The sequence below is a fragment of the Oryctolagus cuniculus genome, chromosome 6, assembly GCF_964237555.1.
Source record: "Oryctolagus cuniculus chromosome 6, mOryCun1.1, whole genome shotgun sequence".
NCBI classification, from domain to species: domain Eukaryota; kingdom Metazoa; phylum Chordata; class Mammalia; order Lagomorpha; family Leporidae; genus Oryctolagus; species Oryctolagus cuniculus.
In genome coordinates, this window is record NC_091437.1 from 60,278,791 (window position 1) to 60,290,785 (window position 11,995).

At 50.0% G+C, this 11,995-nt stretch overlaps 1 long non-coding RNA gene across 1 annotated transcript; it reads right to left on the minus strand.

Moving 5' to 3' along the window:
- Positions 1-3,219: 3,219 nt before the first annotated feature.
- LOC127490558 (uncharacterized) lies at positions 3,220-9,731 on the minus strand. The gene is made up of 3 exons (XR_007918570.2): positions 9,330-9,731; positions 7,907-8,161; positions 3,220-3,443 (listed from the first exon to the last, which is right to left on the minus strand). It is a non-coding gene; the product is annotated as an uncharacterized lncRNA (long non-coding RNA).
- Positions 9,732-11,995: the final 2,264 nt, after the last annotated feature.

An 11,995-nucleotide genomic window follows, 5' to 3' on the forward strand; every position in this document is an offset into this window, starting at 1 on the left:
CAAGAGGAGAAATAGAGGCCAGCATATTATATGTCTAAATATTAAAAGTTATAAATCAAGCTAACAAACTGTTAAATAAAATATGCTCTACCCTCATGCCCTGACAAATATATCTGCTTCACACTCCGGAAGGCCAAGATTGAGTTTAGACGTCTCCGATGCCTCAGAATTCTGTGCCTCAAGGGAGTGACATAGAAGGGCTGGCCCCCGCCCCCACTTCCCATCCTGCCTGCATCTCTGTCCTGTGCTGAGAATGCACCTTCTGCAGGCAAACCTGCAGGATACGCCGGCCTCATGTCCAGACCCCATCGTCTCTCCCCCCTCTCCACCAAAAGCCATACGTTGGCCACAGACTGGCTTCCACGTTTGCACGTGGGCAGGTTGCTCAGCCTTCGGGAGGAGAGACCCGGGGAAAGAGCCTGTGCAGTTCCCCGTAATGAGCTCAAAGCTCCTTGGGGAAGACATTCCTGGTCCCTAAAAAGTTTGCATACAACATAATCCAAAACAGTGCTATTAGAAATACAATCTGAGCCACAGTGCCAGCCATATGTTCAATATAATATACCACTAGTAGTCCACATTTAAAAAAAAAAAGGTGAGTTTAATTTTAGCCAGGTATTTTTATTTAACCCAATATATCCAAAATACGCCCATACCACACTTAATCAATGATGCAAATGATTCATGCCACAGCTGATGCTCTTTTGTGCTAAGTCTCTGAAATCCAGCATGTAATCAGCATTGTCAGTGCATCTCAATTCAGACCAGCCACATTGCAGGGGCTCCACAGTCACTGGTGACAAGTGGCTGCCTCACATGGCAGTGCAGATCCAGGGCTTTGCTTGGCTAAGCGTGGTCTGCAGCACCCGCAGGATCTCAGGCCCCAGCCCAGACAAAATTGACATTAACAAGACCACTAGGTGATGGCTAGATCTGATTCTACCTGGAGACGCCTGGAGCTGGACTAGGAGCAGGGGGTGTGAGAGTGATTTCACCAGACTCTTCCTACTGATCCGTGCGGTGGCTCCTTCCAGCTGGGCAGGAATGATCAGCACAGCTTGGAAAAGGAAAACTCTGAGGGCTGGGGAATAGGAAAAACTTCAGAGAAGTAGGAGTAGAGAGACAGCTATGCAAAAGGAACAAAAAGAGATGAGACGGAGCAGAAGGCACGGGCGTCCAAGCGTGGAGAGGCAGATCTGCACCAGGCAGCTTTAAGGACTCCCTCAGTCTGCTGGGAGATGATGGTGCACAGTTCACTCTGGTTTCTGGGCTGGGCCCACGCGGTGTCAAGTCTGTGAGAGAAGTCCAAGGTCGTTACAAGGACGGTTCGAAGAGCTATACAGAGGAATCTCCCAGCTTGATGCCCACAAGCCCTGTCCGAGCTGTGTCTCGACAGATTCAGTTTCACGGGGGTTTGAGAGGCCCTTTTGTAGTGAAGATAGATGCTGACCCCAGAATGTGCCTTTCACTGCGGTTCCTGAAATGCACAGAAGATGGGAGCTTCCGCTGGAAGTCACACAGCAGAAATCTCATCGTCTGACATCAGCCGGAGAGAAGCACTCCAGATACATTTCAGGCCATTGCCTCCAGCTGACCCGGGTCAGGCTGCGTGGGGCGGACCACAGCACCTCCAGATGAAAAGGAAAAACAGAAAAAAAAAAAAAAAAAAAAAGACAAAATGTATCCCCTCATGTCTACAGTGTCATTATATCAATCATCGGGTGTTCAACAGCAAGGAATAGGACAGCCGGCTAATAGCCACTCAAAAAGCAGCGTTCAAAATGCAGTTCACTGGCATCGGCAACATTACCTGGGAACATCTCCCAAATGCGCATGCGTGGGCGCCTCCCTACCCCTACTGAATCAGAAACCCCCCGGGACTGGAGCTTGCGTTCTGTGTTTTAACAAGCCTTCCAGGTGACTCTTCTCTTCTTTTGAGAGGCAGCAGACAGAAAGCAAGCTGCCATCCTCTTGTTTTCTCCCTAAATGCCTGTAATGATAGCTGAACTCAATCCAGGTCTCCCACAAGGAGGAGGAGCCATAACCACTGCCCTCTAGGCTTTGCCTTAGGAAGTGGTGTCAGGGGCGGAGGTGGGTATCAGACCCATGCACTCCAGAGCTGGTGCTGTGGCATAATAGGCTAAGCCTCTGCCTGCAGTGCCGGCATCCCATGTGGGCGCCAGTTCATGTCCCGGCTGCTCCTCTTCTGATCCAGCTCCCTGCTAAGGCTTGAGAGAGCTGTAGAGGATGGCTCAAGTCCTTGGGCCCCTGCACCCACATGGAAGACCCGGATGAAGCTCCTGGTTGCAGGCTTTGGATCGGCTCAGCTCTGACTGTTGCAGTCCTAGGGGAGTGAACCAGCAGACAGAAGACCTTTCTCTCTGTCTGGAACTCTACCTCTCAAATAGATAAATAAAATCTTAAAAAAAAAAAAAAAAAAAAGCCCAGGCACTCCAATATGGCTCACAGGTGTCGTCATTGCTCCCTTCCAGATAATTCTTCTGCATGCTCAGGTTTAAGCCATAAGGACATTTACTATTTATTGACAAAACATCAGCAAGCAGGCTTCTCACTGCCAGGACTGTGACACTCTTTATGTTTCCCACATGATCACAAAATGACTGCCAAGCTCCATGCATCACATCTCACCGTGGAGTGTTCCAAACAGGAAAGATAGAGCGCTTCTTCTGTAGCGTGTGCTCTTTCATCAGGAAGACGCATCTCAAGGATTCCTTAGCAGACTGCCCTTTCCAGCTCGTTGTCCAAACCTGGGTCTCATGCCTGTTCCTGGGCAAAGCATTGGCAAAGTGGAAGGAACAGGGTCCCACTAATTCATTCCCTTGAGTTCACAGTTACTTTGTGTTAGCAAGAAAGGGCCAAGGAATGGGGGTATGATTGCTTGCAGGCGGCTGACAGTACTGCCCCCCCTTTACAGACACGGGAAGTAAGGCTCAGGGAAGACCATGCCTAGGAAACAGTAAGCCGAGATGCAGGTGCATTTGTTTCTGCCTCCCAAAATCTTTCCACTGCCTCGCTCCACCTGCAGATTTCTCTACTGCGCAGACTCAGGGAGGGATCGGTGGGTGATTCTGTGACTTTGCGCAGTGGGAAACATGCGGATGTCATAGAAGAGAGGTCACCAGCTGGATACCCACAGGCCCTATGCTTTGTTTGGCAAGGGATTTAAACCTATTTCTTTTAAAGATTTATTTATTTTACTTGAAAGTCACAGATATACACAGAGAGATGGAGGGAAGGAGGGAGGGAGGGAGAGAGAGAGAGAGAGGTTTTCCATCCGCTGGTTCACTCCCTAGATGGCTGCAATGGCCAGAGCTGTGCGATCTGAAGCCAGGAGCCAGGAGCCTCCTCCAGTTTCCCACGCGGGTGCAGGGGCCCAAGCACTTGGGCCATCTTCTACTGCTTTCCCAGGCCATAGCAGAGAGCTGGATCAGAAGTAGAGCAGTCAGGTCTCGAACTGGCAGCCATATGGGATGCCAGCACTGCAGGTAGCGGCTTTACCTGCTACGCCACAGCACCAGCTCCTATTTAAACCTTTTTTTTTTTAACGTTTATTTAATGAATATAAATTTCCAAAGTACAGCTTATGGATTACAATGGCTTCCCCCCCATAACGTCCCTCCCAACCGCAACGTTCCCCTCTCCCACTCCCTCTCCCCTTCCATTCACATCAAGATTCATTTTCGATTCTCTTTATCTACAGAAGATCAGTTTAGCATACATTAAGTAAAGATTTCAACAGTTTGCTCCCACACAGAAACATAAAGTGAAAAATAATAGATGATTTTTATATGATGATGAAATCAGATCAGACCTATTGTCATGTATTTAAATCTTTTTTAAAACTCACTTTCCATATGTAATATTGGGAAATTTCGTATTAAAAATTCCTATTTCTGGGTCCATTTGAAGAAAAAATGAGAGGACCTGGCCACTCTGGACTCATGTCCTCTCATGGCAAAAATTGGTGGGAGGTGGGTGGTGGCTGCTCCCTTTATGGAGAGGAGGGGTTCTCATTTTCTACAATCTCCGCCCTTCTCTGCAGCCTTACACCTGGCCCAGGTGACGTGTTTGTATCAATTGCTTTGTCCTACACAATATTCTCTATACCTTGTCCACCACCACCGCAGCCCAATCTTGTGGCCAGGGGCTGCGGTGCTGATGGTGGGATCCAAGGGCACCTGTTTTCTCTATGCAGCTAAGTGTCCTTGAGCACAGGCAGGCAAAGTGGGAACATTTTTTAAAAATATTTATTTATTTATTTGAAAGTCAGAGTTATACACAGAGAGAAAGAGAGACAGAGAGAGAGATCTTCCATCTGCTGGTTCACTCCCCAGATGGCCACAACGGCCAGAGCTGTGCCGATCTGAAGCCAGGAGCCAGGAGTTTCTTCCGGGTCTCCCACATGGGTGCAGAGGCCCAAGGACCTGGGCCATCTTCTACTGCTTTTCCAGGCCACAGCAGATATCTGGATCAGAAGTGGAGCAGCTGGGACTCGAACCAGCGCCCATATGGGATGCCAGCGCTGCAGGCGGCAGCTTTACCCGCTGCGCCACAGCGCTGGCCCCACAGTGGAAACATTAAGAGGGAATCTGAGTCCTCCCACAGGGCCAGCAGCGCTGTGACTCCTGAGGCCTGTTCTGCAGTCACTGCTCTGCGGCCTGAGACTCAGCCCCAGGCAGGAGGCCTGGCCTACAGCTCAGGCCGGTGATTGCCCAAGCGATTTGAGCAATCAGGGCAGCAGGGACGAGCTGGGCACTTTGCCTCTCAGAAGCTTGTCTGCTGAAGCTCTGACCTTGTCCTTGGCGATTTCATACTCGCCATCCCCCACCCCCAACCACCTCCTCTGGGACTTGTCTCAGGTGTAAAACGTCCTGAGGACCAAGCCACTACCAGAGGAAGTTGCAGGCAACCCTATTTCTTGAGCTTGTCTTTCAGTTCTGAAATTCTGGTACCACCGAGCCCTCCAGCCCATGGATGGGTCCATGTGGGTGACATTGCCCCAGGAGCACTCTGCTACAAACGCAGAAGCCAGAGCAGTAATCAGGATGGAGCTGATCCTAGCACAGCTGGGAAATGAGCTCATGCATAGGAAAAGCCCTCACCCAGCTCTGTGCCGGCTCTGAAGACACGCCTACCCAGGGGATTCTCGGCCCGGTGGGAGAGCCACACATAGAAACAGGCTATTCCAGTGGCTGCCGAACAGGGAGCTCCGGAGGTGGATACACTGTGTTTTCAGATCTCGGAGGACTGAGACTTCCTAGAGATGGGAACTCTCCTGGAAGAGGGTGGTGACTGCACCTTGAAATCATGAGACGGGGGGAAGGGAAACGCTGGCCAAAGGGGCAGCCAGAGCCAAGGCTGGGAAACAGGAAGACCATGTTGGGCCTGATGTGTCCCAGTGGAGGAGGCTGGAGGAGCAAGTCCTGAGGCCTGCGGACTTCCTGCTGGAAGACTGGAGACACCATGAAGGCCGGAAGCTGAGATGGGCTAGCCAGGAGGGTGATCGTGAGCCAGGGACTGTGGTGGCCTCCTTCTCCAGGATTCTCTCTTGAAACGACACGGCCATGCATCCAGATGAGCAAGTTAGAAGCTCAGATATTCTTAACACCTGCTTTTCTCTTACTTCTCTGAATCACCAAGACTCACAGAGGCTACAGCCTCAGCCTCTTCCCTGTCAATCGCTGTCATCACCATCATCATGGCCATCACCATCATCATCATCACCTCCATGAGCCCCTGAAGTTTGCCCTCCTTTTCCAGCTATCTTCCACATCACCACCAAAGTCAAACCCGTCGGGAGCTCCTGTGTCAGTCGAGGTTCCTAACTGCAATGAGAACTGTAGTGTATTTAAGGAGAAAATGTTTATTAAAGATTATAGGGGCCAATGCTGTGGTGTAGCAAGTAAAGTTGTTGCTTGCAGTGCCAGCATCCCATATGGATGCAGGTTCAAATCCCGGCTGCTCCACTTCCAACCCAGCTTTCTGCTATGGCCTGGGAAACAGGAGAAGATGGCCCAAGTCCTTGGACCCCTGCACCTGCATGGGAGACCCAGAAGAAGCTCCTGGCTCCTGGCTTTGGATCAACCCACCTTCGGCCATTGCGGCCATCTGGGGAGTGAACCAGCAGATAGAAGACCTCTTTCTCTCTATTTCTGACTCTGCCTCTCTGTAACTCTGCCTTTCAAATAAATAAATAAAATCTTAAAAAAAAAAAAAGAATATAGAGTAGCAAAAAACTCACCAGAATTTTACCTGTAAGCCATTGAATGGCAAAGGGCATGCAGTATGGCCCAGTCATTTGTCTCTCTTATGCTCTTAGATAAGTCACTTATCTTTTGGTACTTTAGGTTCCTTATCAGTAAGATGGGGATAACCATACCACAGAGGAGAGTAACAATACTCATCTCATAAGGTATCTCTAGCCCTACTTGCCAACCTTGAAGTTGTAGGACCCAGCAGAAGAACGGCTGGGTTATTCCTCAAGGAAACCAGCTGTGCTTTTTTAGGGGGTGGGAGTGGGAATCCCTCCTGGGATGATGTTGAGGCACTGTGGGTTAAGGCACGTCTTGCTAAGCCAGCATCCTCTATGAGCACTGGTTCAAGTCTCATACACTTCACTTCCATTCCAGCTTCCTGCGAATGCACTTGGGAAGGCAGTGGAAGATGGCCCGAGTGCTTGTGCCCCTGCCACCCACGTGGGAGACCAGGATGGAGTTCCTGGTTCCTGGGTTTGACCTGGCTCAGCTCTTGCAGCCATTTGGGGAGTGAACCAGAGGATGGAGGATATTCCCTCTGCCTCCCCTTCTTCTATATATCTCTGATGTTCTGTCTTTCAAATAATTAAAAAAAAAAAACCCTCTTGTGTTTCTTTAGAGCACTTTCATTTGGAACAGTTAAAACACCGCTGACAAAGAAGACACTGAATTTTTGTTGTTTAAAGATAATTAGTGGAGCTGGCGCCGCGGCTCACTAGGCTAATCCTCCGCCTTGCAGCGCCGGCACACCGGGTTCTGGTCCCGGTCGGGGCGGCGGATTCTGTCCCGGTTGCCCCTCTTCCAGGCCAGCTCTCTGCTGTGGCCAGGGAGTGCAGTGGAGGATGGCCCAGGTGCTTGGGCCCTGCACCCCATGGGAGACCAGGAAAAGCACCTGGCTCCTGGCTTCGGATCAGCGCGGTGTGCCGGCTGCAGGGCGCCAGCCGTGGCGGCCATTGGAGGGTGAACCAACGGCAAAGGAAGACCTTTCTCTCTGTCTCTCTCTCTCACTGTCCACTCTGCCTGTCAGAAAAAAAAAAAAAAGATAATTAGTGGCTTGAATAATTGGGCTCCTGCCACCTACATGGAAGAACTGGATTGAGTTCCCGACTCCCAGTCTTGGTCTGGCCCAGCCCCAGGCATTGTGGGCATTCAGGAAGTGAACCAGCAGTTGAGAGATTTCTCTGTTTCTCTCTTTCTCTCCCTCTAAATAATTGTTGTTTTACAAGGATACTGACTTGAAAGACTGATGAGACATCAACTTGATTAAGAATTATAAAGAACTTACTGCAATGTTTGGTACAGAAGTAAATCCTCAAAAAAAGTAGATTCTCAAAGAATATTGAGTGAATAAACCATTGACTGACAGAATGAACTCTGTAAAGGCTCACATAGAATTTTGCTTTCTCTAACAATCTTCCTCCAGTGATAGACTTGGATAAATTATGCCTCCACTCCATGTCCTAAAAGGTACAGAGGGAATTGTGCCGCATGTTACAGATAATTAACTCCGAGCTGAATCAGGGCTGCCAGAATTCAGAAAGGAGTCCTTTAGTCAATCTTATCCTAAAGAGGCACCAAGGTGCACGTGCAGGAAGGAAAATAGAAGCCAATTAATTCAAAACATTTGGTACCTTGTAGGCTCAAGAGGTTTCGAGGGAAGCGCTCAGCGACTGGACTGAAATAGCAAGTGCAGCTTGGAATAGGTGGCGAGAGCTGATTTGACCACTGGGCGAGCGTGGTCCAAGGCGCCGTCCATGCCTAGGGAGTGTTGGCTCAAACACAGAGTGCAAGGAAGACCTTCATTAGGACAGCTGGGCTTTGGAAGAAGAGTTGAGACAAAGGTTCTTTTTTATCTCTGGGGGATCTGTGTTCAAGTCTTTCCCCAGCTGCGAGAGAACACAGAAGGGAACGGACTGAGCACCGACTCTGCAGGGGATGGCAGGCTTCAGTGAATCCTCATAGCAACCAGGAGAGGCAGAAGAGGGAACGGGCTCGGGGGTGCAAAGGCTTTGCTTAGGGTCCCCGCACAGTTGAGTGGCCTGAGAGGAATTCAAACTTATGTTGTCTGGGGCCAGTGCTGTGGCATAGCAGGTAAAGCTGCCACCTGCAGTGCTGGCATCTCATATGGGCACCAGTTAGAGTCCCGGCTGCTCCACTTCCAATCTAGCTCTCTGCTATGGCCTGGGAAAGCAGTGGAAGATGGCCCAAGTCCTTGGGCCCCTGCACCCATGTGGGAGAAAGCTCCTGGCTTCTACCCAGACAGCCCCAGCTGTTGAGGCTATCTGGGGATGGGACATCTCTCTCTATGTATCTCTCCCTCAAGAGAGAAAGCCGCTCACAGTACTGGGAGAAAAGCAAAAACCAAGCAACAACGTGGGAACAGAAACAGGAGGACCGGGTTTGAATTCCAGTTCTGCATCTGTCTTGCAAGTTGGTGTCATCACAGTTCAATGAGTCCAACACACACATATTATTTTTATTTCCCCCACATTTTGACATCCTACAGATCAAAGTATATTTTACAACTGGGGCATGTTGGAATTAAATTCACAGTGGTTATTCTTTCTTAGAACCTTTTTGTTGGCACCTTATATTTATAGAATTTATAAGGTCATCTTGATTTCTCACAGATGAGTAACTCGGCCTGCTCACAACTGAACCAAGTATCCCCTGGCCGCACCTCCGATAGCAGCTTATTCTTCCCACATCTGCCTCCTCTTCCTACCTCTGATCAACAATGTGTCCTCGTTTATGCCGGGCACTGCTGGTCACCTTTAACCCTCCCTCTCCTCTTCCTAAGGCCAACAGAACCCTAATTCCATACACTTGTCTTCTTCCACTGTTAGTTGGTTTCCTTATCTCATAGTTGTTAGAGGCTAAAACACATCCTGACAGCCTCTCTGTCCAGGGAACCAACCCCTTGGCTAAAGCCACAACCTGGCCAGAGAAACAAAGAGAACCAATCGCATGCAGAAACAGCAAAGCTGTGGCATGGGCTCACTTTATCACAACCTGGGCACGAGACCTCACTCACCGCTCGAGACTAGCACTAACCTCTTCTGAGGGCAGCATTCCCGGCGGCCTTGCTCTAGGTCCACCCCTTCAGGTTTCTGCCACCTTAGTACCATCCTTTGGAGACCAAGCTTCCGGCTCATGAGCTTTTTGGAAGACAAAATGTCTGCAAGCCACAGCAAGCATCTGCGTGCCAGGAGCGGTTATCCTGCTCCGTTCCAATGAGACACCCGGTATCATCACAGACGGGGCTTCTCCCCTCACTTGCGATTGGTCTGGACTTGGGTTTATGCGCCAGCTCTGGTCTAAGGAAAAGCATACTAGGAGGCTCATGGGAAAGCCACTTCTCTTACTCTCTCTCTCTCTCCTAAACACACACACACACACACATAAGCACACACACACACACACACTCATGCAAAAGCAGCTTTCTTCTTGCCCTTAGACACAGATCCGATGTGCCGGGCACACCAGGATCCCTCAGAGGTGCAGGGCTGGGCAGAGCAGTGACACAGTGTGCTTGAGTCGCCCTGTGGCCCCAGCTCTCCTCCCTCTGCTCAATGAGACCTTATCATAAAAGCCACCTTTGGTTTTGGTTTTCTGGTGCTTTCAGCGGGGGCCCCCTAATCTATGCACAGCTTCAAGGCTTTCCTCTCCTCGTTTTTCTTCATCCTCCACCCCCACCACCCACCTCCAAGCTGGCTCCCCCTCCCCCTCCAGGTCCTCCTCCTTGCTCCTGCCTGCCTCCTGATGGTCACTCCATCCCACTCTGTCCTGTTTCCTGCAAATCCCTTGGGACCCTTGTTTAGGGACAGCACCCTCCTCCTCAACACTAGATCGTAGGCCAAAGAGAGCAGGCACATGTCTGTCTCATTTATTCCATGTCTTCCAGACTTAGCTCCAGGCCTGGCAGGCAGTAGATAAGTCATTTCTCCATGAATGAGAAGTGGAGAGATAGTATTCTTTTTAAAAAAAAAAAATGAAGATTTATTTATTTATTTGAGAGGCAGAGTTACAGACAGAGAGAGGAGACACAGAAAGAGAGGTCTTCCATCTACTGGTTCACTCCCCACATGGCAGCAACAGCTGGGATGATCTGAAGCCAGGAGCCAGGATCTCCTTCTGAGTCTCCCATGTGAGTGCAGGGGCCCAAGCATTTGCTTTTCCAGGCCACAGCAGAGAACCAGATTGAAATAGGAGCAACCTGGACAAGAACCAATGCCCAAATAGGATGCGGGGCGGGGGGGGGGGGGGAGGACTGCAGGTGGAGGCTTAGCCTACTAGGCCACAGCGCCAGCCCAGAGAAATGGCATTCTAAACCTAAGCTCTTCTCTGCCAGAGGTAGACCCCTTTTCACATTCAGACTCCTGGTTTCTTGACAGCGCCCACCTGCTTAGCATATGAAGGCAACATCCCGCTGACTAACCTCTGGGCAATGTGCCCCCACCAGCCACTGTCTCTCCTTGCAGATGAACTCTTTAGAGACAGGCAACCCACATGTGAGAAGCTCACTGGCCTGCAGTTTGTGTCTCTGCTCAGGACTGATGACTCTGTTCTCTAGGCCCCGTTCCCAGACCCAGAATTGCAATGACCTGATCGTCCCTCTTGCCCACCTGCCTGCCTTCTCTGCAAATAGCCCCTGCCTGATCTGCTATTGGGGGAAACAGTCTATCCATCGGTACTGGCATCGCGGATCCCAGGGATTCCTCTGACGATGGGAATTGAGGCCCGGATGGGGAAAGTGATCTGGCCTTGGGCAGTGACTGGGAGACACAGGAGGGGAAGAGAAAAAAAACCAACTCAGGTTTCCTCTCCCCCAGGTTCTGAGATCTTTCCAATAACCTGTTACTCCCCTTAGATGGATACGGAGAAAGCCGGGTTCAAATCCTAAAGTTGTCTTTACTTTCAGGCTAGCCTAAAGAACACCATTTCAATGCTGCAAGTCTCAGTTTACCCCTCTGCAGCCTGGGTTGCTGTCAGTTTCTTATGGTGTGTGTGTGTGTGTGTGTGTGTCTGTATATCTGTGTGTGTGGGTCTGTGTGTGTGTGTCTGTGTATATCTCTGTGTGTGTGTCTGTGTGTGTGTCTGTATATGTGTGTGTGAGGGTCTGTGTGTGTGTGTGTCTGTGTATATCTCTGTATGTGTGTGTCTGTGTGTGTGTTTCTCAGAAGGTAGTACAAGGGCTGATTGAAAGCTTCTAAAAAACACTAAAGCAGAGGCTGGCATTTTGGTGTAGTAGGTTAAGCTGCTGCCTGAGATATCAACAACACATATGGGAACAGGTTCAAGTCCTGGCTGCTTCCAATCCAGCTCCCTGCTAATGCGCCTGGCAAAGCAGCTGAACATTGTCCAAGTACTTGGGCCCCTGCCACCCATGTGGGAGACCCATGTGGAGTTCCAGGCTCCTGGCTTTGGGCTGGCCCAGCTCTAGCTATTAAGCCATTTGAGGAATGAATCAACAGGTAGAAGGTCCCTTTCCCTTTCTGTCTCTCCATCTTTCTCTGTGTCACTCTGCCTTTCAAATAAATGAAATGAAGCTTAAAAAGAAAAAAAAAACCACTAAAGCAGCTTTTCCTCTGGGTTAGGTTTGGGGGCCCACCTGAACTGGACGGTTTAACATTTGGCCCTTTACAAACATGTAGCTTTGCCCTTAGCAAGACGCTTGGCCTGAAGCATCCATCGTCTGCTTGCCACCGCCTCCTCCTCCG